This window comes from Urtica dioica, chromosome 8 (genome assembly GCF_054948205.1).
Source record: "Urtica dioica subsp. dioica isolate 48M chromosome 8, U.dioica_male_clone48M_v1_H2, whole genome shotgun sequence".
In the NCBI taxonomy this organism is placed as follows: Eukaryota; Viridiplantae; Streptophyta; class Magnoliopsida; order Rosales; family Urticaceae; genus Urtica; species Urtica dioica.
Genome location: NC_142763.1, coordinates 15,586,621 through 15,609,253, shown reverse-complemented (window position 1 = coordinate 15,609,253; position 22,633 = coordinate 15,586,621).

The window sequence follows — 22,633 nt, the reverse complement described above, 5'->3', positions numbered from 1 at the left end:
ACATTAATCATGGATTCATAGTGTACTTAATTAACTAGAGCATATAAATCAATTTTAGGGTTTATGCACAACCTTAATTGGGCATACAAAATGAAGAACATATCAATTTAGTGGCGTATATTACCTCAAATGTCAATTTTAAAATATTTTTATTATTATTTTACATCCAATAACTTTACACCAACCCATCTTAAAAAAAAATCATTTAGCTTTGCTAAAAATTTCATTTAGAAAACTTGAGAAACTAAACTCTATTACCTCACATTTAATAATCAAGCTTCAAGTTGAACACTTAAAAAAAACACTAAAAATAACATTTTAAAATTTTCAAAATCACTAGAAAAATAAAAGGTAAAATGTTTGAAATCACTAAAAAAATGAAAACAAAAACTTCAAAACGATGAAGAAGATCAAGACCAAAAAAAAAAAAAAACACTTAGAAAAATCACTAGTATTAAAATAATATTTGCAAATTTTTGCCTTCATTTTTATATCTTAAAAAATTTTGTCTATATTTTTTTTAGTGATTTCAAAATTTTTGTCTTTATCTTTTTAGTTGTTTCGAAGGTTTTTAACAAGGGTATTTTACATGTTTTACTCACCAAAAAGTTTGATTTTCTTAAAGTGTTCCACATTAAATTTGATTTTCAAATGTGAGGTAACATCAAACTTAGTGTTTTTTAATTCATGCACTTAGACAATATCCTAAACCAATATTTCTAATATATATATATATATATATATATATATATATATATATATATATATTTAAGTACAACTGTACAAGTACAAGTCCTAATTTTATTTTCAATTAGAGGATCAGAGAAATCATATGTCAGAATTACTTTGCCTATAAGATAGTTCAATTGTTGGAAATTAATTAGGATGGGATGCTCTATAAGTTCTCTATCTAAGTAAATCTTCCATGGATTTACTTTGCCAAAAGTATAAGCATATTTTTTTTTCTGCGCCTAAAAGAAATTGATCATTTTAAAATAATAAAATCGTCTTTTTTTGCGGTCCTAAATAATTTAACTATCGATTGCCAAAGATGTATATTATTGGCTATCGTAGGGTCCTAAATAGTACGAGTTGCATATTATAAAATTCTGACATATGATTTCTCTGATCCTCTAATTGAAAATAAAATTAGGACTTGTATATATATACAATTTATACCGGAACGAATGGTTATCTTGATTCATTAGAAGTTGCACATGTAAGAAAATTTATCGTTGATTTACGTATTTACTTAAAAATGAATAAACCTAAATTCCAAGAAATCATATCCTCTACCAAGACATTTACTGAGGAAGCATAAGTCCTTTTGAAAGAAGCTATTCAGGAACAGATGGATCGTTTTATCCTTTAAAAAAAAATTTCAATTAGAGGATCAGAGAAATCATATGTCAGAATTTTATAATAGAAAAATTAGTCGATCTAAGCCACATAAAACATTACAATTGTAATCTAGCCAACGTTTCATTTAATTTTCGAATCTAGCCAAATTTGATGACGTGTCATATTTATGTAAGATGGTATTTACTATATTAGCCTTGATTTGGTTTCAAAAATACTAGCCCACGTTTTGAAACTTGGTTTTGTAGCCAAATTTGTTATATTCGGTTTATATTTCGAATTTTAAAAAAAATTCTATACTTAGCAAAGTTTGTTATTGAGCGTTTTTTTCTTTAATTAACATTATAGTCGTGTAAGAAAATACAGTGTAAATGTTCGTAAATTTTTGTTAATCTCCGTTGCTTTGTTAATTTCTGTTAATTATGGTAAATTTACATATGTGCAGGTGGAGCCGATTTCTTTCCTTTCCTTTAATACGCATTTAATACGGTATTTTTGTTTTCCAAATTTATTTTCTAATTTTGAACGAGATTTTATCATAATTACGTGTATTCATTATCTTGTTTGACTTATTCAATCAAATAAATATTTTCTTTCCCTTTTAATTACATCACCGAATCTCATATTATGAATTCAAAAAACTGAAATTAAATTGCTGAAATTATAGCCGTGTAAGCAAATACAGTGTAAATGTTTGTAAATTTTTGTTAATCTCCGCTGATTTGTTAATTTCTGTTACTTATGGTAAATTTTTTGTGCATTTATTGCATTAAATTTTCTCTTTTAATTATATCACCGAATCTCCTATTAAATTAGCTAAATATTCAATTAAATTGCGAAAAAATATGAAATTAATTGGCTGTATACAATTCAAACCGGTCAAACGTGGGCTAGTGTTTTGATCAAGTAAGTATAAGAAAAATGGTAAATTAGGTATTTTATATCCGTAAATTTCAGTAAATGGCTAGATTGCAAAATTTACCAAACGTTGGCTAGATTTCAAAAACCATGTTTCAAAATGGCTACGTTGCTAGTTTACCCTTTATAATATGCAACTCGTACTATTTAGGACCCTACGATAGCCAATAATATACATCTTTGGAAATCGATAGTTAAATTATTTAGGACCGCAAAAAAAGACGATTTTATTATTTTAAAATGATCAATTTCTTTTAGGCGCAGAAAAAAAATATGCTTATACTTTTGGCAAAGTAAATCCATGGAAGATTTACTTAGATAGAGAACTTATAGAGCATCCCATCCTAATTAATTTCCAACAATTGAACTATCTTTTCCCATTTTTTTCTTAGCTCAATGGTTTTCTATTTTATTTATAATCTAGTAGTTCATTCAGAATTATATTCACCCACTGATTTGCTAAAATTAATTAGGTTCAGAACTTGATAAATCCCAGTATATGCTTGGAACAAAACACATATAATATAACATCAATCATGATACACATTTAACTAGAGCAAATAAATTAACCTTCTTAGTACCCTCAAATCAATTTAGGGTTTATACAAATAACTTCACGTTTATAAGGCATACCAAGAAAAGCAAGAAAAGTTTATTGATAATTTTGCGGCAAGAAGGGACGGATTTACTTGGGCGTTAGTGGGACACGCGCCTCCACTAAAAAATTGGGAAAATAATTAAAAGAAAACTGATGTAAATTTAGATGTTCTACATTGTATGAAAATGATAAATTTCTTTGAACAGCTACATTAGCTAAAATGCAGTGTTAATTTTTAAAATCCCAAACTTTAATTAGATAATTTTAAAGAAAATATTAAAGCATTCTATATAAGTATTTTCAAATTACAGCATGATTTTGAATCTTAATGCTCCAAAATTTAAAATTTTGTTACGACTCTTAACTACTCAAATATGATTTAAAATTTAATTAACTTTAATTTTTTCTTCATTTTATGCATCAAGCATACTTAAGTATAAGTGATAAAAAAAAAAATTATGAATTTGTTGCAATTAGTCAATTCTCTAGTTTTTTTTTTTTTTTTTTAATTCTAGCCAAAATTTCATTTTATTAAGAATATAACTCATCAGACCCGCAATATATAATTAATTAACTAAAGAGTAAAGTTTACTCTTTTTAGTTAATTTAATTTACTCTTTAGTTATTAATTTACTACGGATTAGGTGGACTATTTTGTTACTAAAATGAAATTTTGACTACTTTTTAAATGGAGAGTGGACTATTGGACTATTGTGCCAATTACCCCAAAAAATGGCTCTCAAGATATATAGCTATATGAAAACTCATGTTTTTCCATGTAGGTAACATTTGGTAATTTTTAAGTTAATAGCCACAAAATTTAATTAACAAATCCAAAAAAACATTAATAGTTGTAAATATTCATTAATAATTGTAAATAACTATCAGACTCCAATGACATAAATGAAATGCTATAAACGTCCAATTAATTACACATCACCATAATGACTATATACTTAAAATTTACAAAAAAAAAAAATAAAAATTGGCTATATAGTAAATCTCCAAATTTTAGTGGCTTAGTTACTCAATTAATTGAAAAAAATCTCTAGATCAGTCTAACCTTGTATTAAGTGATATAAAACGACAGTGAAACCAAAAGATCAAACTTGACACTGTCGTTTTAATCCTTATCCATTCTCCCGCTCCTCTTTCTCCAAAGTAAGCTTTTCCCGCTCAGCTTGGCTTGGACCACTCCACACGTGTCAGCCTCTCCTCTTCTCGTACAAACAGTAGCTCTCCTATTGGTGACTGAGACTTGACAAGGATTGGTATCACAACGGAAATATCCCTGCCAGGCTGTCTTGACAGCTTGCATTCTTATCCCTTCATACATCACTCTCTGTATAAAGCTTGTAGGCCTGCGTGCCTTTTGTTGCGATATTTTGATAACTAGCACGCAAGCGGATGTATCGAACAAGTAATAGTGTTACGTAAGTAACGGATATCGATCCCACAGAGACTAGTTACTCTAGCGATTTTCTGAAACTTTATGCTAATTAATTCCAAGTAAGATTAAGAAGATGGTTGTAACAAAAGCAATAATAAAACTAAAGTAGAGAGTTAAATACGAGTTTTGCAAGAAGAGAAGGTAGGGGTCACGATTTCACCGGAACTAACTAGGACGGGGGTTTCGGGCTCGAACAACAAAATCTACTCCTATGGATGCTAATCTCACTCTATCAAACTTATTCACTAGCCTCTCTCGAGTGTTCTAGCAAACCTATGCAATTGACGGATTATTATCCTCTCGGCATCTAATCCTATTAAAACAATCACACGCAATGAAACAAGAGTTCAAACGATTACATAAATTGCCTAGATTTTCTAACCTAGGATCAACTATGATGACATGAACAAAACCACGATTATTTACTCTCTCTCGAGTAGCTAAACAATCCTAGATAACAGTTCTAATGGTGATCAAGCACTAGAAAGCATAACGAACAATTCATATCAAGCAATCCATAATAATGAAGCAAACAATGATTATCTAACCCTAACGAGCCCCCCAACCATTATCAATCCCGGCTACATCGCAACCCCAAAAGAAACTTAGCCTCTAATGGAATTCATAATCAACGCTAAACATTACAGAATAATTAAAAGCACTAAAATAAATATTGAAACCAACACAGAATTCATATTAAATAAAATTGATGTTCAACAATAATTTAGAGCAATAAAATAAATAAAAGAAAGGGAAGAAAGAAGAACGATTTGTTGTCAATGGTGCCCACAAGAAGAGTTGTAATCTTTATTTTGTACATTTGATGTAATAAAGTCTCATGACGACTCTTGCTTGTAATTGCCTATTCATTCATTAATAAAGTTGAAACGTTCATTCATTCTTTCTTTGTTTGAAGCTTTATGATAAAACCTTAGTCTTTTAGTCCATAAACAAACTTAACAACTTACGAAGAGACAAATGTAGATTTGCATGAACAAACTCTTCGTAGTTTGCTTAAAACGATATATTCGCAATCTTAGGGTCAAAGGACTATTGACCTCAGTATGATTGTTAGAAGAATCTATGATGTCTGGTTATGAGGCATTGAGCGTTGGGGACTCTATAGTTCTTCTAGGTATCTTCCGAAGGTACTGAATTGACCAGTGCACTTCTAGAGACAAGATACGAACAAACCATTTAACCTCTTATGTCTCGAAGTCACTATGTACGAATTGCATCATGCTTACCTTAATCCTGAAATGAGACATGCCATTTCACACCTTAGTATTCTCATTTGAGAAAGTCAGAGTTCGGACTCACTATGTGATTCCGAACAGGGCCTATTGGTGAAGTACTAAGTTGTGAGTATGTCATGAGTAACTTTGTGAAGTTCTCATAGATATGGAATTCATGTACAAGATTGCTGAAATGCAATGTATGTCACATCATGCTTTGTTCCTTGGAGTGTGAATAAATGAACAGGCCAGTGTCCAAATTGAGTCCTGACTCTTTTGGATGAAACAATGTGACTTGTTAGCTCCTCGTCATATACATTGTTTCTAACTTATTCACAAGCGACAAAGGAGTTGAGGAAATAACAGCTAGAAGGGTAAAATGGTAATTTAGTAAATCCCGACTAGCTGATGACATTCATGAAGGGTAAACATAGATAATATTCAGTGGATCCGCTCATTATAATTACGTGAATTCTTGAGTAGAAAATAAATTCATTTGAACCGAGAGATTTTCAGTGTCAACTCTTTAGTGGAGTCAGTTGGCATTAAGCTAAACTTGGAAAAGGTTTGTGAACTTTTGAGTCCAAGTGTTTAGTTCAAGCTTTGTTCATTTGGGTCCATGAGGTCACTGTCACGAATCACATCGATAGGAATAGTTAAACTGGAAGCTAAGTCAAAACAAGAACGAAAATTGTCAAAAGGGTAGTTTTGTCTTTTGAGACATATGATGAAATGAATGTCAATAAATTTTTTGACAAGGTCATTTGATGACATGCATCACTCGGCCATGACTTGATCATTGGGCCTTGTGGATTAATTTCATTTCATAAGAATTTTATTGAAAATTCTTAATGGGCCTTTCTCATGTTGTCATGAACAAATGAAGAAGCTTCTAGAAGCTCCTTCTAGATGAAAAGTAGGCGCCCATTATACCCATAGGAAGAGAGAATATTTTGTGCATAAATGTATCATGATACTTGCCAAAAGAAAAAGAGGAAACAAATTTCCCCTAAGAGGAAGCATGTGGGCGCCCAAATATGGTCAAGAGAGAAGCAAACAAAAGAGGAAACAAATCCAATGACTACTTGTTTTGTCTTGGACGTGCACCTCTATGAAGGAAAAGGGAAATTGGCTCATGAATATGTGATATTCTATAGAAGAGGAAACTACCTTATTGAAGGTGAGACCTCTCCTATAAATAGGAGCCTCATTCCACACTTTTCATTCATTCCATCTAAGTTAGAGATTGAGAGCTTCTCTCTCTAGAACTTGTGGTTGCCGCCTCTCTTCTCTCTCTCTCTCTAGTTTATTTTCGATTTTTCTTGTTTTGGCACCTAGGTCCTCACTCGACCTAGTGTTTAGCTCTGCGACTTCAAGACTCGTTCTTAAGTCGTAGTGTTTAAAAGTGCCCACTCACTAATTCCTTTATTTCGAGTGATTTAGTGATAGAAACTTTCGTGGTTTCTCGAGGTGCCGAGGAAAGGAAGAGAGACGTGCTGCGAGGGGAGACGAGCGTTGCAACTTTCTAAGAGCTTCTCAAAGATCAAGCTTCAAGAAAGGTTAGTAAACTTCTTAGCTCATATTAGTTTTTAATTACATGTACTTGCACTTGTCTAGGTTAGTAAAAACCGTTTTTACTTGTAAAAGAAAATTTTTAAAATTTCGCCGCTTCCCGAAGCGTTAATTATTTTCTTAAACCCTAGATCGATTCCAACAAATGGTATCAGAGCTATGGTCAAAGATTAGCATGTACATGTATTTAAAAATATGAGCTTGAAAATCGTTTTCGAAAGTTTGCTAATTTTGTGACAAGTTAGAATTGTTATCTTAGATTTTTTTTAATTTATTGCTCATGTCTTTAAATTAAAAACCATGTTGTTTTTCTATGATTTTGGGATGTTTTTAAAACACACTAGAATCAGTTCTAAATTTTTTTAATTTTTTATATTGAAAAACGTGTTTTAAAGGTTTGAGAAATTTCGAGTAAAATTTTGTGACTAGTTTTCTTGTCTTACTAGTTTCTTATTTTTACTTGAATCGTTTTATGCTTGTTGTTATTTCTTTTATTCCTTGTTATTACCTTGCTAATAAAACACAAATAAAAGCTTTAACAACCTTCATAAAACGTTCCGTTACACTCGATTCTTTTTCGCACCTAAAAAGGACCAAGCTTTAATTATTTCTTTTTCTTCGAGCTGGAGTAAACCCGCATTAAAAGTGGCATAACTCTCTGCTTAGAAATCGAAATTTAATTATTCTTGAATCAAATTAAAGCTCTGTCTGTCCTCTGTCCAATGCCATCGGTTTCGGCTCAAAAGGACATCGGAGCCGCCAGATATTGCGATTTTACTCCAATGTGCGCGGCTGTGCTGAAATTCCAGTTTTTTAGAAATCCGGATTTTCAAACCCCACTACCATGAGTTATAGAAGTCTAATGAGAAAATTTTCTGGAGCAAAAATGTTTTTCATATGATTATAAACATGATGTATAAGATTAAAATGTTTTGATTTTTGAAAGTTTAATTGAAATTGAATTTTTACAAAACTAGTTTGAATTTTGAAAAACCGTTTTCACTTTCATACTTGAAAATATTTTGTCATCCAAATCAAATAAGTTTTCAAAATGTTTTCAAAACTATATCTATATCACATATGTTCAAAATCTATATGCTCTTGAAAATTTGAGTGGGAGGTCTCCTTGTAGACAAGCCGAAAAATAAAAAGATGTGTAATCTCAAACTTTCAAGTGTTCGAGTGAGTTGAAGTTCACACTTCCCTCACGCACTTTCCCGAAATAGAAAATAGGAAAAGATCGAGTATGTACCTTGTGCCTTTATGCACTAATACTGCTCTGAACATGTCGATCTAGGATTCTCTTCTAGCTGTCCGCTCTGTCGCTCTTTAACTAGGAAATCTGTTTCCGAACTTATAAGAGTCGATGAACCAACTCCAAAAACTAAGTGGGAGGGTTATACTTGTTGTTTGTAACCCACGATCCCCAACACTAATGAAAAGTGCAAGTGTCGCCGGACTAAGAGTCACCCTCGTGGCCCTCTCTTAAATGAGAGTACTCAAGGGCGCTTTGCTCTGATCATTGCTCAATGAGCTACGTCCGAGAGTGAGACGATGATGACAAGGCCTCCCCTTGGGGGGTTGTTTTTCTAAGTTGACCTTTTGGACTAAGTGGTTGGTTACACACTTAGACTCAATCCCTAGTAATCCTCCCTCGAGGCCCTGCGAAAGGATGTGAGTGATCAAACCAATTTACAAGGTGGCTAGTCAAAATTGATGTATTGACATCTTGGCTTAGCATTAATGATGTGTCATTTACTTATAAAAGGAGATTTTTTGCGGCCTTCTCTTGAGGGAGTAAATTATCGTTTGGTTTATAACACCTTTGGATTTTATAAAAGTCTTAATAAAACTTAAATCCTAAACCAAAGACTAATCATAAACTTGTTTCAACTTAAATAAGCAACATGTCTCTCAACCTTCTCTCGTTCATCCTTTCCTCGAACAAACTCGAAAACGAAAACTACGTAGATTCGAAACATAACCTCGACATAATCCTTACCAAGCACAAGTGGGTACTCACCACCCCGTGTCCTCCTCTGACGAATGATGATTCGACTCAAGAGGACAATGACGCCTTAGCGGCCTGGCTTCGATCCGATGAGATTGCGAGGTGCTACTTTCTGGCATCGATGAACAATGTGTTGCAACAACAACATCGTGATTACGAAACTGCCACCGACATGCTCACCAATCTCCATGAGATGTTTGGAGGGCAAAGGCGTCAAGCAAGGTAAAAAGCAGTCCGATAATTTATGAACTGTCGCATGAAGGCTAGGACTCCTGTTGGAGACTTTATGATATTGATCATTAGTCATCTGAGTAAAATGGAAATCCTAGGATCTGAGATTGATGGGAAGAATGTCATAGATGTGATCTTAGAAACTCTCCCCGCATCTCTTGATACCTCCAAGATGAACTACTCCATTAACAAGCTAGAGTACACTGTTACCAAGCTTATGGAGGAACTTCACACTGCTGTAGGTCTCACTAAGAGAAAGAGGAATCAAGGAGAGGCACATGCTACTGAGCAAAGAGCCTCCGCCTCTGGAACTAAGAAGAGACCTCACAAGGCCGATAAAAGGAACTGTCCTGCCAATCTCAAAGCAAAGGAACATAGTATTGTACTAGTTACCGAAGCATGCTTAGTAGCTGATAATGTATCGACGTGGATTCTTGACTCCGCTGCTACTAACCATATTTGTTGTTCCTTGAATGGTTTCAAGAAAACCAAAAGCTTAGAGGAAGGCGAGTTTTGTTTCAAATGGGGTGATGGGAGCCTGGTGTCCGCGAAGGCTGTGGGATCCATGACGCTGTCTTTTGAAGACCGCACTTTAAACTTGAATAATGTTTATTTTGTTCCTACCTTTGGGAAGAACTTAATATCCGTTGCTCGTCTTCGTGAGCAAGATTATTGTTTAAAGTTCATTAAGAATGGAATTCGTATTTCGTTTCCTGATAATTCTTTTGTCACTGATGCATGTATGAAGAATGCTCGTTTCTACATCTATCCCACTAAACCTTCTCTTTTAGACACCGAAATAGATAATGATCTAATTAGCCAAAGAGGATCAAACTTTCTGAATCCTCCGATCTAACAAAATCAACATACCTCTGGCACTTGAGACTTAGTCATATCAGTCTAGATAGGATTAAGAGACTTGTGAGGGATGGTCCACTCCAAGCCTCTGCAATAGGTTCACTACCTACTTGTGAATCCTGCATAGAAGGAAAAATGACTAAGCGACCTTTCTCCGATAAGGGTCGAAGAGCCACTGAGTTGCTGGAACTGATATATTCTGATGTATGTGGTCCGCTCAGCCAACAGGCACGTGGGGGATACGAATACTTCGTTACCTTTACCGATGATTACTCACGATATGGGTTTGTCTATTTGCTCAAACACAAATCCGAGACCTTTAACGTATTTAAGGTCTTTAGGGCTTTAGTGGAAAAGCAAACTGGCAAAGTGATCAAAACCCTTTGATCTGATCGAGGTGGTGAGTATATGTCTGGAGAGTTCGATGACTTTCTTAAAGAAGAAGGTATCGCTCCGCACCTGGCACACCTCAACAAAACGGAGTGTCAGAGAGAAGAAACCAAACTCTTATGGAGATGGTTAGATCAATGATGAGTTACTCATCACTCCCGCTTTCCTTTTGGGGATATGCCCTCGAAACAGCCACCTACATTCTGAACCAAGTTCCGTCCAAAACGGTTCCTGGTACTCCTTATGAACGATGGACTGGCCGTAAAGTGAATCTTGGCCGCATCCGAATTTGGGGTTGCCCTGCACACGTGCTGAGGCAAAAGACTAGCAAGTTGGCTAGTAGGTCAGAATTGTGCCTGTTTGTGGGATATCCAAAGGAAACCAAAGGTTTTACTTTCTATAGTCCCGAGGATGATAAGACTTTCGTTAGCACGAATGCTCGTTTCCTCGAGGAGGACTTTATGAAGGATGCGAAACCTAGAAGCAAAATTGTGCTTGAAGAAAAGTTGGGTGAGGAAGCTTCTACCTCATTTGTAAGAACTGTTCTTACCCCAACTGAAACACAACCTAACTCATCAGAATCTCGTCAAGTAGTACTTCGACGTAGTGGGAGGGCTACTCAAAAGCCTGACAGGTACATGTCTTATGGAGACTCTCTTGTAGCCGTCTCTGACATGGATGATCCTGTTTCCTATAGCCAAGCGATGGCTTGTTCTGAATCAAACCTTTGGCTTGACGCCATGAAAGTTGAAATGCACTCGATGTATGTCAACAAAGTCTGGAAACTTGTAGACCTTCTTGAAAGGATTAAACCCGTAGGGTGTAAGTGGATATACAAGAAGAAAAAGGGTCCTGATGGGAACGTCGAGACGTTCAAAGCACGACTTGTGGCAAAGGGTTATACCCAACAAGAAGGGATTGACTATGAAGAAACCTTCTCGCCAGTCGCGATGCTTAAATCCATCCGCATACTCCTATCCATAGCTGCAGCTCTCGACTATGAGATCTGGCAAATGGATGTCAAGACAGCCTTTCTGAATGGCAATCTTGACGAGCGCATTTACATGGCTCAACCAGACGGTTTCGTGGAAGAAGGTCAAGAGACCAAGGTTTGTGAGTTGCTTAAGTCCATTTATGGATTAAAGCAAGCATCTAGGTCATGGAATATTAGATTCGATGAAACTGTAAAGAGCTTTGGCTTTGAACAGTCAATAGATGAGCCTTGTGTTTACAAGTTAATACACGAAGGCAAAGTTGTGTTTTTGGTGCTATGTCGATGATATACTACTCATTGGTAATGACGTGGGTAAGTTATCTGAGGTTAAGGTCTGGCTGGCAAAGCAATTCGATATGAAGGATCTAGGAGAAGCCGCGTACATTCTGGGGATCCAAATCTTTCGAGATAGGAAAAACCGGACCATGTCGCTCTCTCAAGCATCTTATATTGATAAGGTGATGGATCGCTTCTCGATGCAAGACTCCAAGAATGGTCAAACACCCTTTAGGCATGGAGTTTCACTCTCTAAGGACCAGTCTCCCAAGACTGCACAAGAGATTGAAGACATGAGGAAAATCCCTTACGCCTCTGCCGTAGGAAGCCTCATGTATGCTATGCTTTGCACTAGACCTGACATCTGTTTCGCCGTTGGCGTAGTTAGTCGTTTCCAATCCAACCCTGGACCCGAGCACTGGATTGCTGTTAAGCATGTTCTTAAGTATCTTCGAAGAACTAGGAACTTGATGCTTACATACTCAGGTACTGACCTGACTATGACGGGATATACCGACTCCGATTTTCAAGCGGATAAGGATTCCAGGAAATCCACTTCGGGATCTGTGTTCATCCTTAATGGTGGAGCTGTTGTGTGGAGAAGTATTAAGCAATCTTGCATTGCTGACTCCACAATGGAAGCAGAATATGTGGCTGCTTGTGAAGCATCCAAAGAGGCTGTATGGCTTAGAAAATTCCTTAAGTATTTGGAAGTTGTTCCAAACGTCGACGAGCCCATGACCCTTTATTGTGATAATAGTGGGGCTGTCGCTAACTCAAAGGAACCTAGAAGCCATAAGCGCTCTAAGCATATTGAGCGGAAATACCATTTGATTCGAGAGATCGTGCAGCGCGGAGACGTGGAAGTGAAGAAGATCTCAACGGTGGACAACCTCGCAGATCCATTCACCAAGGCCCTAGCGAACAAGGTCTTCGACCAACATCGTGAGGGATTAGGCATGAAAGACTACACACATCTTCTTTGAGTCAAGTGGGAGTTTGTTGTCAATGGTGCCCACAAGAAGAGTTGTAATCTTTATTTTGTACATTTGATGTAATAAAGTCTCATGAAGACTCTTGCTTGTAATTGCCTATTCATTCATTAATAAAGTTGAAACGTTCATTCATTCTTTCTTTGTTTGAAGCTTTATGATAAAACCTTAGTCTTTTAGTCCATAAACAAACTTAACAACTTACGAAGAGACAAATGTAGATTTGCATGAACAAACTCTTCGTAGTTTGCTTAAAACGATATATTCGCAATCTTAGGGTCAAAGGACTATTGACCTCAGTATGATTGTTAGAAGAATCTATGATGTCTGGTTATGAGGCATTGAGAGTTGGGGACTCTATAGTTCTTCTAGGTATCTTCCGAAGGTACTGAATTGACCAGTGCACTTCTAGAGACAAGATAAGAACAAACCATTTAACCTCTTATGTCTCGAAGTCAGAGTTCGGACTCACTATGTGATTCCGAACAGGGCCTATTGGTGAAGTACTAAGTTGTGAGTATGTCATGAGTAACTTTGTGAAGTTCTCATAGATATGGAATTCATGTACAAGATTGCTGAAATGCAATGTATGTCACATCATGCTTTGTTCCTTGGAGTGTGAATAAATGAACAGGCCAGTGTCCAAATTGAGTCCTGACTCTTTTGGATGAAACAATGTGACTTGTTAGCTCCTCGTCATATACATTGTTTCTAACTTATTCACAAGCGACAAAAGAGTTGAGGAAATAACAGCTAGAAGGGTAAAATGGTAATTTAGTAAATCCCGACTAGCTGATGACATTCATGAAGGGTAAACATAGATAATATTCAGTGGATCCGCTCATTATAATTACGTGAATTCTTGAGTAGAAAATAAATTCATTTGAACCGAGAGATTTTCAGTGTCAGCTCTTTAGTGGAGTCAGTTGGCATTAAGCTAAACTTGGAAAAGGTTTGTGAACTTTTGAGTCCAAGTTTTTAGCTCAAGCTTTGTTCATTAGGGTCCATGAGGTCACTGTCATGAATCACATCGATAGGAATAGTTAAACTGGAAGCTAAGTCAAAACAAGAACGAAAATTGTCAAAATTGTCAAAACTTGTATTAAGTGATATAAAACGACAGTGAAACCAAAAGATCAAACTTGACACTGTCGTTTTAATCCTTATCCATTCTCCCGCTCCTCTTTCTCCAAAGTAAGCTTTTCCCGCTCAGCTTGGCTTGGACCACTCCACACGTGTCAGCCTCTCCTCTTCTCGTACAAACAGTAGCTCTCCTATTGGTGACTGAGACTTGACAAGGATTGGTATCACAACGGAAATATCCCTGCCAGGCTGTCTTGACAGCTTGCATTCTTATCCCTTCATACATCACTCTCTGTATAAAGCTTGTAGGCCTGCGTGCCTTTTGTTGCGATATTTTGATAACTAGCACGCAAGCGGATGTATCGAACAAGTAATAGTGTTACGTAAGTAACGGATATCGATCCCACAGAGACTAGTTACTCTAGCGATTTTCTGAAACTTTATGCTAATTAATTCCAAGTAAGATTAAGAAGATGGTTGTAACAAAAGCAATAATAAAACTAAAGTAGAGAGTTAAATACGAGTTTTGCAAGAAGAGAAGGTAGGGGTCACGATTTCACCGGAACTAACTAGGACGGGGGTTTCGGGCTCGAACAACAAAATCTACTCCTATGGATGCTAATCTCACTCTATCAAACTTATTCACTAGCCTCTCTCGAGTGTTCTAGCAAACCTATGCAATTGACGGATTATTATCCTCTCGGCATCTAATCCTATTAAAACAATCACACGCAATGAAACAAGAGTTCAAACGATTACATAAATTGCCTAGATTTTCTAACCTAGGATCAACTATGATGACATGAACAAAACCACGATTATTTACTCTCTCTCGAGTAGCTAAACAATCCTAGATAACAGTTCTAATGGTGATCAAGCACTAGAAAGCATAACGAACAATTCATATCAAGCAATCCATAATAATGAAGCAAACAATGATTATCTAACCCTAACGAGCCCCCCAACCATTATCAATCCCGGCTACATCGCAACCCCAAAAGAAACTTAGCCTCTAATGGAATTCATAATCAACGCTAAACATTACAGAATAATTAAAAGCACTAAAATAAATATTGAAACCAACACAGAATTCATATTAAATAAAATTGATGTTCAACAATAATTTAGAGCAATAAAATAAATAAAAGAAAGGGAAGAAAGAAGAACGATTTGTTGTCAATGGTGCCCACAAGAAGAGTTGTAATCTTTATTTTGTACATTTGATGTAATAAAGTCTCATGACGACTCTTGCTTGTAATTGCCTATTCATTCATTAATAAAGTTGAAACGTTCATTCATTCTTTCTTTGTTTGAAGCTTTATGATAAAACCTTAGTCTTTTAGTCCATAAACAAACTTAACAACTTACGAAGAGACAAATGTAGATTTGCATGAACAAACTCTTCGTAGTTTGCTTAAAACGATATATTCGCAATCTTAGGGTCAAAGGACTATTGACCTCAGTATGATTGTTAGAAGAATCTATGATGTCTGGTTATGAGGCATTGAGCGTTGGGGACTCTATAGTTCTTCTAGGTATCTTCCGAAGGTACTGAATTGACCAGTGCACTTCTAGAGACAAGATACGAACAAACCATTTAACCTCTTATGTCTCGAAGTCACTATGTACGAATTGCATCATGCTTACCTTAATCCTGAAATGAGACATGCCATTTCACACCTTAGTATTCTCATTTGAGAAAGTCAGAGTTCGGACTCACTATGTGATTCCGAACAGGGCCTATTGGTGAAGTACTAAGTTGTGAGTATGTCATGAGTAACTTTGTGAAGTTCTCATAGATATGGAATTCATGTACAAGATTGCTGAAATGCAATGTATGTCACATCATGCTTTGTTCCTTGGAGTGTGAATAAATGAACAGGCCAGTGTCCAAATTGAGTCCTGACTCTTTTGGATGAAACAATGTGACTTGTTAGCTCCTCGTCATATACATTGTTTCTAACTTATTCACAAGCGACAAAGGAGTTGAGGAAATAACAGCTAGAAGGGTAAAATGGTAATTTAGTAAATCCCGACTAGCTGATGACATTCATGAAGGGTAAACATAGATAATATTCAGTGGATCCGCTCATTATAATTACGTGAATTCTTGAGTAGAAAATAAATTCATTTGAACCGAGAGATTTTCAGTGTCAACTCTTTAGTGGAGTCAGTTGGCATTAAGCTAAACTTGGAAAAGGTTTGTGAACTTTTGAGTCCAAGTGTTTAGTTCAAGCTTTGTTCATTTGGGTCCATGAGGTCACTGTCACGAATCACATCGATAGGAATAGTTAAACTGGAAGCTAAGTCAAAACAAGAACGAAAATTGTCAAAAGGGTAGTTTTGTCTTTTGAGACATATGATGAAATGAATGTCAATAAATTTTTTGACAAGGTCATTTGATGACATGCATCACTCGGCCATGACTTGATCATTGGGCCTTGTGGATTAATTTCATTTCATAAGAATTTTATTGAAAATTCTTAATGGGCCTTTCTCATGTTGTCATGAACAAATGAAGAAGCTTCTAGAAGCTCCTTCTAGATGAAAAGTAGGCGCCCATTATACCCATAGGAAGAGAGAATATTTTGTGCATAAATGTATCATGATACTTGCCAAAAGAAAAAGAGGAAACAAATTTCCCCTAAGAGGAAGCATGTGGGCGCCCAAATATGGTCAAGAGAGAAGCAAACAAAAGAGGAAACAAATCCAATGACTACTTGTTTTGTCTTGGACGTGCACCTCTATGAAGGAAAAGGGAAATTGGCTCATGAATATGTGATATTCTATAGAAGAGGAAACTACCTTATTGAAGGTGAGACCTCTCCTATAAATAGGAGCCTCATTCCACACTTTTCATTCATTCCATCTAAGTTAGAGATTGAGAGCTTCTCTCTCTAGAACTTGTGGTTGCCGCCCCTCTTCTCTCTCTCTCTCTCTAGTTTATTTTCGATTTTTCTTGTTTTGGCACCTAGGTCCTCACTCGACCTAGTGTTTAGCTCTGCGACTTCAAGACTCGTTCTTAAGTCGTAGTGTTTAAAAGTGCCCACTCACTAATTCCTTTATTTCGAGTGATTTAGTGATAGAAACTTTCGTGGTTGCTCGAGGTGCCGAGGAAAGGAAGAGAGATGTGCTGCGAGGGGAGACGAGCGTTGCAACTTTCTAAGAGCTTCTCAAAGATCAAGCTTCAAGAAAGGTTAGTAAACTTCTTAGCTCATATTAGTTTTTAATTACATGTACTTGCACTTGTCTAGGTTAGTAAAAACCGTTTTTACTTGTAAAAGAAAATTTTTAAAATTCCGCCGCTTCCCGAAGCGTTAATTATTTTCTTAAACCCTAGATCGATTCCAACACGATTGAATTCGGAGAAGGAGAACTCGTCGGGTTGTCAATTCCGTTGAAGAACGCCGTTTTCCTCTTTCAAAAGCTCTCAAGAACAACCAAAACAATAAAAGAGAAACTAAAACAAAAACGAAGATTTTGTTTTCAGAGCTTAGAGTCTAATATATAGGTCAAAGGGTGATTTTCAGAGCATATTGGGCCTTTGGAATGATTTAATTGCTCAAAAACATCAAAAACGGAAAGTAACTCCGTCAAAACCCGAAGAGCGCGCGGCGCGCGGCTCCAAATCCGGGTTATGCGCGCTGCGCGCGTAAGACTCTGTGTGATTTCATGATTGCGTTCTCAGGATGCGCGGCGCGCTATTGCCGAGGCGCGGCACGCGGTCTCTAAGTCTGTCATCGCGCGGCGCACGAGGGAGGGTGCGCGGCGCGCGGTTGTCGCCAATTTCCTTGCTTGTGCTTTTTGACTCTATTTCGACCGTTTTGTCTCCAAATCCCGTCCTTTTTCCACGAAATTGATTGTAGACGCTCTATTGCTCTTATGAACCTGAAACTACTCAAAAACCTACTAAAACCATTAAAATACTTGAGGACTCGTCGGTTTTTGGTTCGGGAAATAGGAGTTTTACGCGTGATTAACGCACCTATCAAATCCCCCCAAACTTAAACCGTTGCTTGTCCTCAAGCAACACAAAAGACTAAACAATAAAATAAACACACCAAAGAAGTTACACTAAAAAACGAATGGTGATTACAAAGTTAGCAACAATATCAAGTGTTAGTTACATGCCTCAACCTACAAAAATTTCCGAATCCAAGTCAATCATCACATGAAACCCAAAAGTAATTAGATTGACTAAATGGCCTTTTTCAACACATTCCCGATCAAAATCTCCCGTGTGTGAAATATGTCCCGAAAGAGTGAGAGATCAACTCAATATGTTCGTTCACGTCTTCTAATGTCAAGTGCTCAAATAATAATGAGATGAATGTGAATCGAACACCATAATGCTTTTCGCCGCTCACTCTCCACTAATGCAAGACACTTACCAAAGAAATCAATAGGGCTTTGTCGGCTTGTAGTGTTAGGCTAGGGTCAACGGTAGGATATGGTCAAAATATGGCTAAAACGTCAACCTAGCGACTCAATCTCACCAAACTCACCAACTTTCACATGATATTACTCACTCCCCCATTCCCACGTTCATGGTATAATATTTCACCTTTCGCGAACGTTTTCTTTCCTAAGCCTTTACTTCCCAATGTTTTCCCCCCCAAACTTTGACTATGCAACGTCTAGTCTCTAAAACTAATGTCAGAGATTACCACGCCAGGAACTAATACAAATAATAATAAAATGCATAAATTAAACACTCTTTTTTTTGTAGTATTTTCTTTTTCTCTTTTTTTTTCTCATTTTTTTTCCTTTTTTTTTCTTTTTGATACAAAACAATAAAAATAAACACGAACAATCACCGGCGTGGGTCTAATGAACTATAAAACACGTAGAGACTAGTCGAAAAACATGTCACAAAATCGAAAGAATTCACTCAAGAGTCGCTAAGTTAACGGGGTTCTTTGTGGGATTTCAACAAATATGGGCTTGGCTTTTTCTGACTAAGTAACGAGAAATGATTAATCGTTCGGCTTTTTCTGCAAGGGTGCTCAAGGAAGTATTACGGGTTGGCTTTTTGGCTCTGATCGGTCCAAATGAAGGCCTATGTCATTTTTCCTAGGTTCGTGACATGTCATTTCGCCTCGATGAGGGCTAGAGCGGTTCTTAGTGTTCGTGAGCTAAAAGACATTTAAAGATGTGATCGAACCTCTAAGGACTACTCAAACCCCGGGACGACGTGTGTGCATAAGTGGGAAAAATCAACCGAAATTGCGTTACTCAAACCACTAGTCAATCACAATGAAGCACAAAATTTTTTAAAATTGACTCGAACTCGGATTTCTTTGAAAATACATGGTATCATTGGCAAGTAACGAGAGAAAACACTTTAATACTATCACTTATAAGCAATCACCAAACAAAATTAAGAAAATCAAAATTAAATAAAAAAACAACCTAATCTAACAGAAATCCCCCACAAAGTAGTTCACCCTCCCAAACTTAATCTCTACATTGCCCTCAATGTAGATCCATAAAAACACGGGAGACAGAGAACTTACCTCGCGGGGGTGGTAGAACTCCCCTACTCGTCGCCGCCGCGCTCGGGAGGCGGTGGATCTTCTTCTACGCGCTCTTTCTTCATCCATACCTCTTTGAATGGCCTCGGCCAACGTCCTCGCCATGGCTTGAATGGAGACTTCGGCTTTGCACCCTTGCTCGCAGTTTTTGTTGATTCTTCTTTAAGAGCCCGTGGCGGAGGTGTGGATGGTGGAGTGGCGACTTCGTACGTCTCGATGACGTAGATCTCTTCTTTTTCCTTCTTGCGCTTTCGGGTTTTACAGATCCCGAACGTCTCCTCCTCGTTCTTCACGCGCGTCTTTAGCTCACCTTTTTGCACGTCTATGCAAACACCGCAAGTGGCCAAGAAAGCCCTTCCGAAGAGAATGGGGATATCGCGATCCTCGTCCATGTCGATGACGTAGAAATCGGCCGGAAAAGTGAATTTTCCGACTTTAACGAGGAGGTCTTCCACGAAGCCGCGCGGGTACCTTACGGTCCGATCTGCCAGTTGGAGAGTGGTGCGCGTGGGCTTTAGTTCACCCACCCCAAGTTTGTTGAAGACGGCCGACGGCATGAGGTTGATGCCCGAACCAAGATCGCACAACGCGTTCTCGATGAAGATGTCTCCAATGGTGCACGGAAATGTAAACTTGCCCGGATCTTCTAATTTTGGCGGGAGCTCTTGTTTTAGAAGCGCACTACACTCGGCGGAAAGTGCCACCGTGAGCCTTTGCGGGAACGGAAGTGGCGGCTCATATGTATGGACCGGCGGGTGCGGCTTAGGAGCTCTGGTGATCGGGGCAGCCTCTTCTTCTTCTTTCTTTGGGCTCTCGGTGGCTGCAACGTGTTGATGAGAAATGGCATTGCAGTGCTCCCTTGGATTCACTTCGGAGGTGCTTGGAAGTGTGCCTTGGGGTCGTGTGTGGATGGCGGTTGCGAGTTGCCCCACCCGCGTCTCGAGATTTCGGATCTGAGCCGATTGGTTCGAGAGTGCCGTCTTCGTTTCGTTCATGAAATCGGTGGTGGTATTCACGAAGGCAGTCGTCGACGTGGCCAAATTAGCTACGAGCTCCTCCAGATTGGTCTCATTCTTGTAAGCTCGCAATGGTGGGGCTTGATATGGCGGTGGTCGGGGCTGATTCTGATGCGGTCGAGGCCGAGCTTGCGGTGCGGGTTGCATCGGCATGTTATTCTGGGGACCGCGCCATCCGCCATTCTGATAAGTGCTCATTGGGCCTTGATTGTAGGGCGGCCGATTGTTGATGAAGCTTGCTTGTTGGCCCTTGTTCCCTTGCGCGCACTCATCGCTAGAATGAGGGCCAGCACACCAGAAGCACGACTCGGGGGCGGGGGTTTGGATAGCATGAACTGTAGCTTTCTGCTCATGGAGCGTTTTGGTGAGGTCGGCCACCTGTGCTGCGAGAGCTTTTATCAATTCCATCTCGGGCGTGACCGGCTCGCGCTTCTGAATTCTTCGCTCGGAAGGACAGTGGTCGTTGTTGTACGCGAGCTCCTCGAGGATGGCATGAGCTTCTTCCTCGGTCTTTTGGAAGAAGGATCCCCCTGCGGCGGTGTTGACGAGGGTGCGCGATGAAGGAGAAAGGCCGCCGTAGAAGATTTGCACCATCATCCACCCTTGGATGCCATGGTTAGGACACTTCCGCTGCAGCTCCTTGAAGCGTCCCCAAGCTTCAAATAAAGACTCACCCTCGAACTGGGAGAACGAATGGATCTCGTTGCGTCTCTTGTGCATCTTCTCGAACGGGAAGAACTTTGAGATGAATTTGACGCGCAGGTCGGCCCACGAGGTGATGGAACCCGGCGGGAGGGAGTTGAGCCACATCTTGGCTCGGTCCCGTAGTGAAAATGGGAAGAGGCGGAGGCGGATGGCTTCGTCGGACACGTTGTGGAGCTTGAACGTGTTGCTGATCTCGACGAAGTTGGTGAGATGGTCTTGCGGGTCTTCGGCCGGTGATCCCGAAAATTGGGATTGTTGCACCATATGGATCACGCCGATCTCGATCTCAGGGTTGATTGGAACGAGAGCTGATGACCTGTCTTTTTCGCATACACCTTCAAAAGCAAGAAAATGACACAAAAAGTTAGAAAACAAAAATTAAGAAATTAAATAGCAAGAGCAAGCAAATCCGATCGCTATTGTAGACTAGTCCCCGGCAACGGCGCCAAAAACTTGTTGCGATATTTTGATAACTAGCACGCAAGCGGACGTATCGAACAAGTAATAGTGTTACGTAAGTAACGGATATCGATCCCACAGAGACTAGTTACTCTAGTGATTTTCTGAAACTTGATGCTAATTAATTCCAAGTAAGATTAAGAAGATGGTTGTAACAAAAGCAATAATAAAACTAAAGTAGAGAGTTAAATACGAGTTTTGCAAGAAGAGATGGTAGGGGTCACGATTTCACCGGAACTAACTAGGACGGGGGTTTCGGGCTCGAACAACAAAATCTACTCCTATGGATGCTAATCTCACTCTATCAAACTTATTCACTAGCCTCTCTCGAGTGTTCTAGCAAACCTATGAAATTGACGGATTATTATCCTCTCGGCATCTAATCCTATTAAAACAATCACACGCAATGAAACAAGAGTTCAAACGATTACATAAATTGCCTAGATTTTCTAACCTAGGATCAACTATGATGACATGAACAAAAGCACGATTATTTACTCTCTCTCTCGAGTAGCTAAACAATCCTAGATAACAGTTCTAATGGTGATCAAGCACTAGAAAGCATAACGAACAATTCATATCAAGCAATCCATAATAATGAAGCAAACAATGATTATCTAACCCTAACGAGCCCCCCAACCATTATCAATCCCGGCTACATCGCAACCCCAAAAGAAACTTAGCCTCTAATGGAATTCATAATCAACGCTAAACATTACAGAATAATTAAAAGCACTAAAATAAAGATTGAAACCAACACAGAATTCATATTAAATAAAATTGATGTTCAACAATAATTTAGAGCAATAAAATAAATAAAAGAAAGGGAAGAAAGAAGAACGATTGAATTCGGAGAAGGAGAACTCGTCGGGTTGTCAATTCCGTTGAAGAACGCCGTTTTCCTCTTTCAAAAGCTCTCAAGAACAACCAAAACAATAAAAGAGAAACTAAA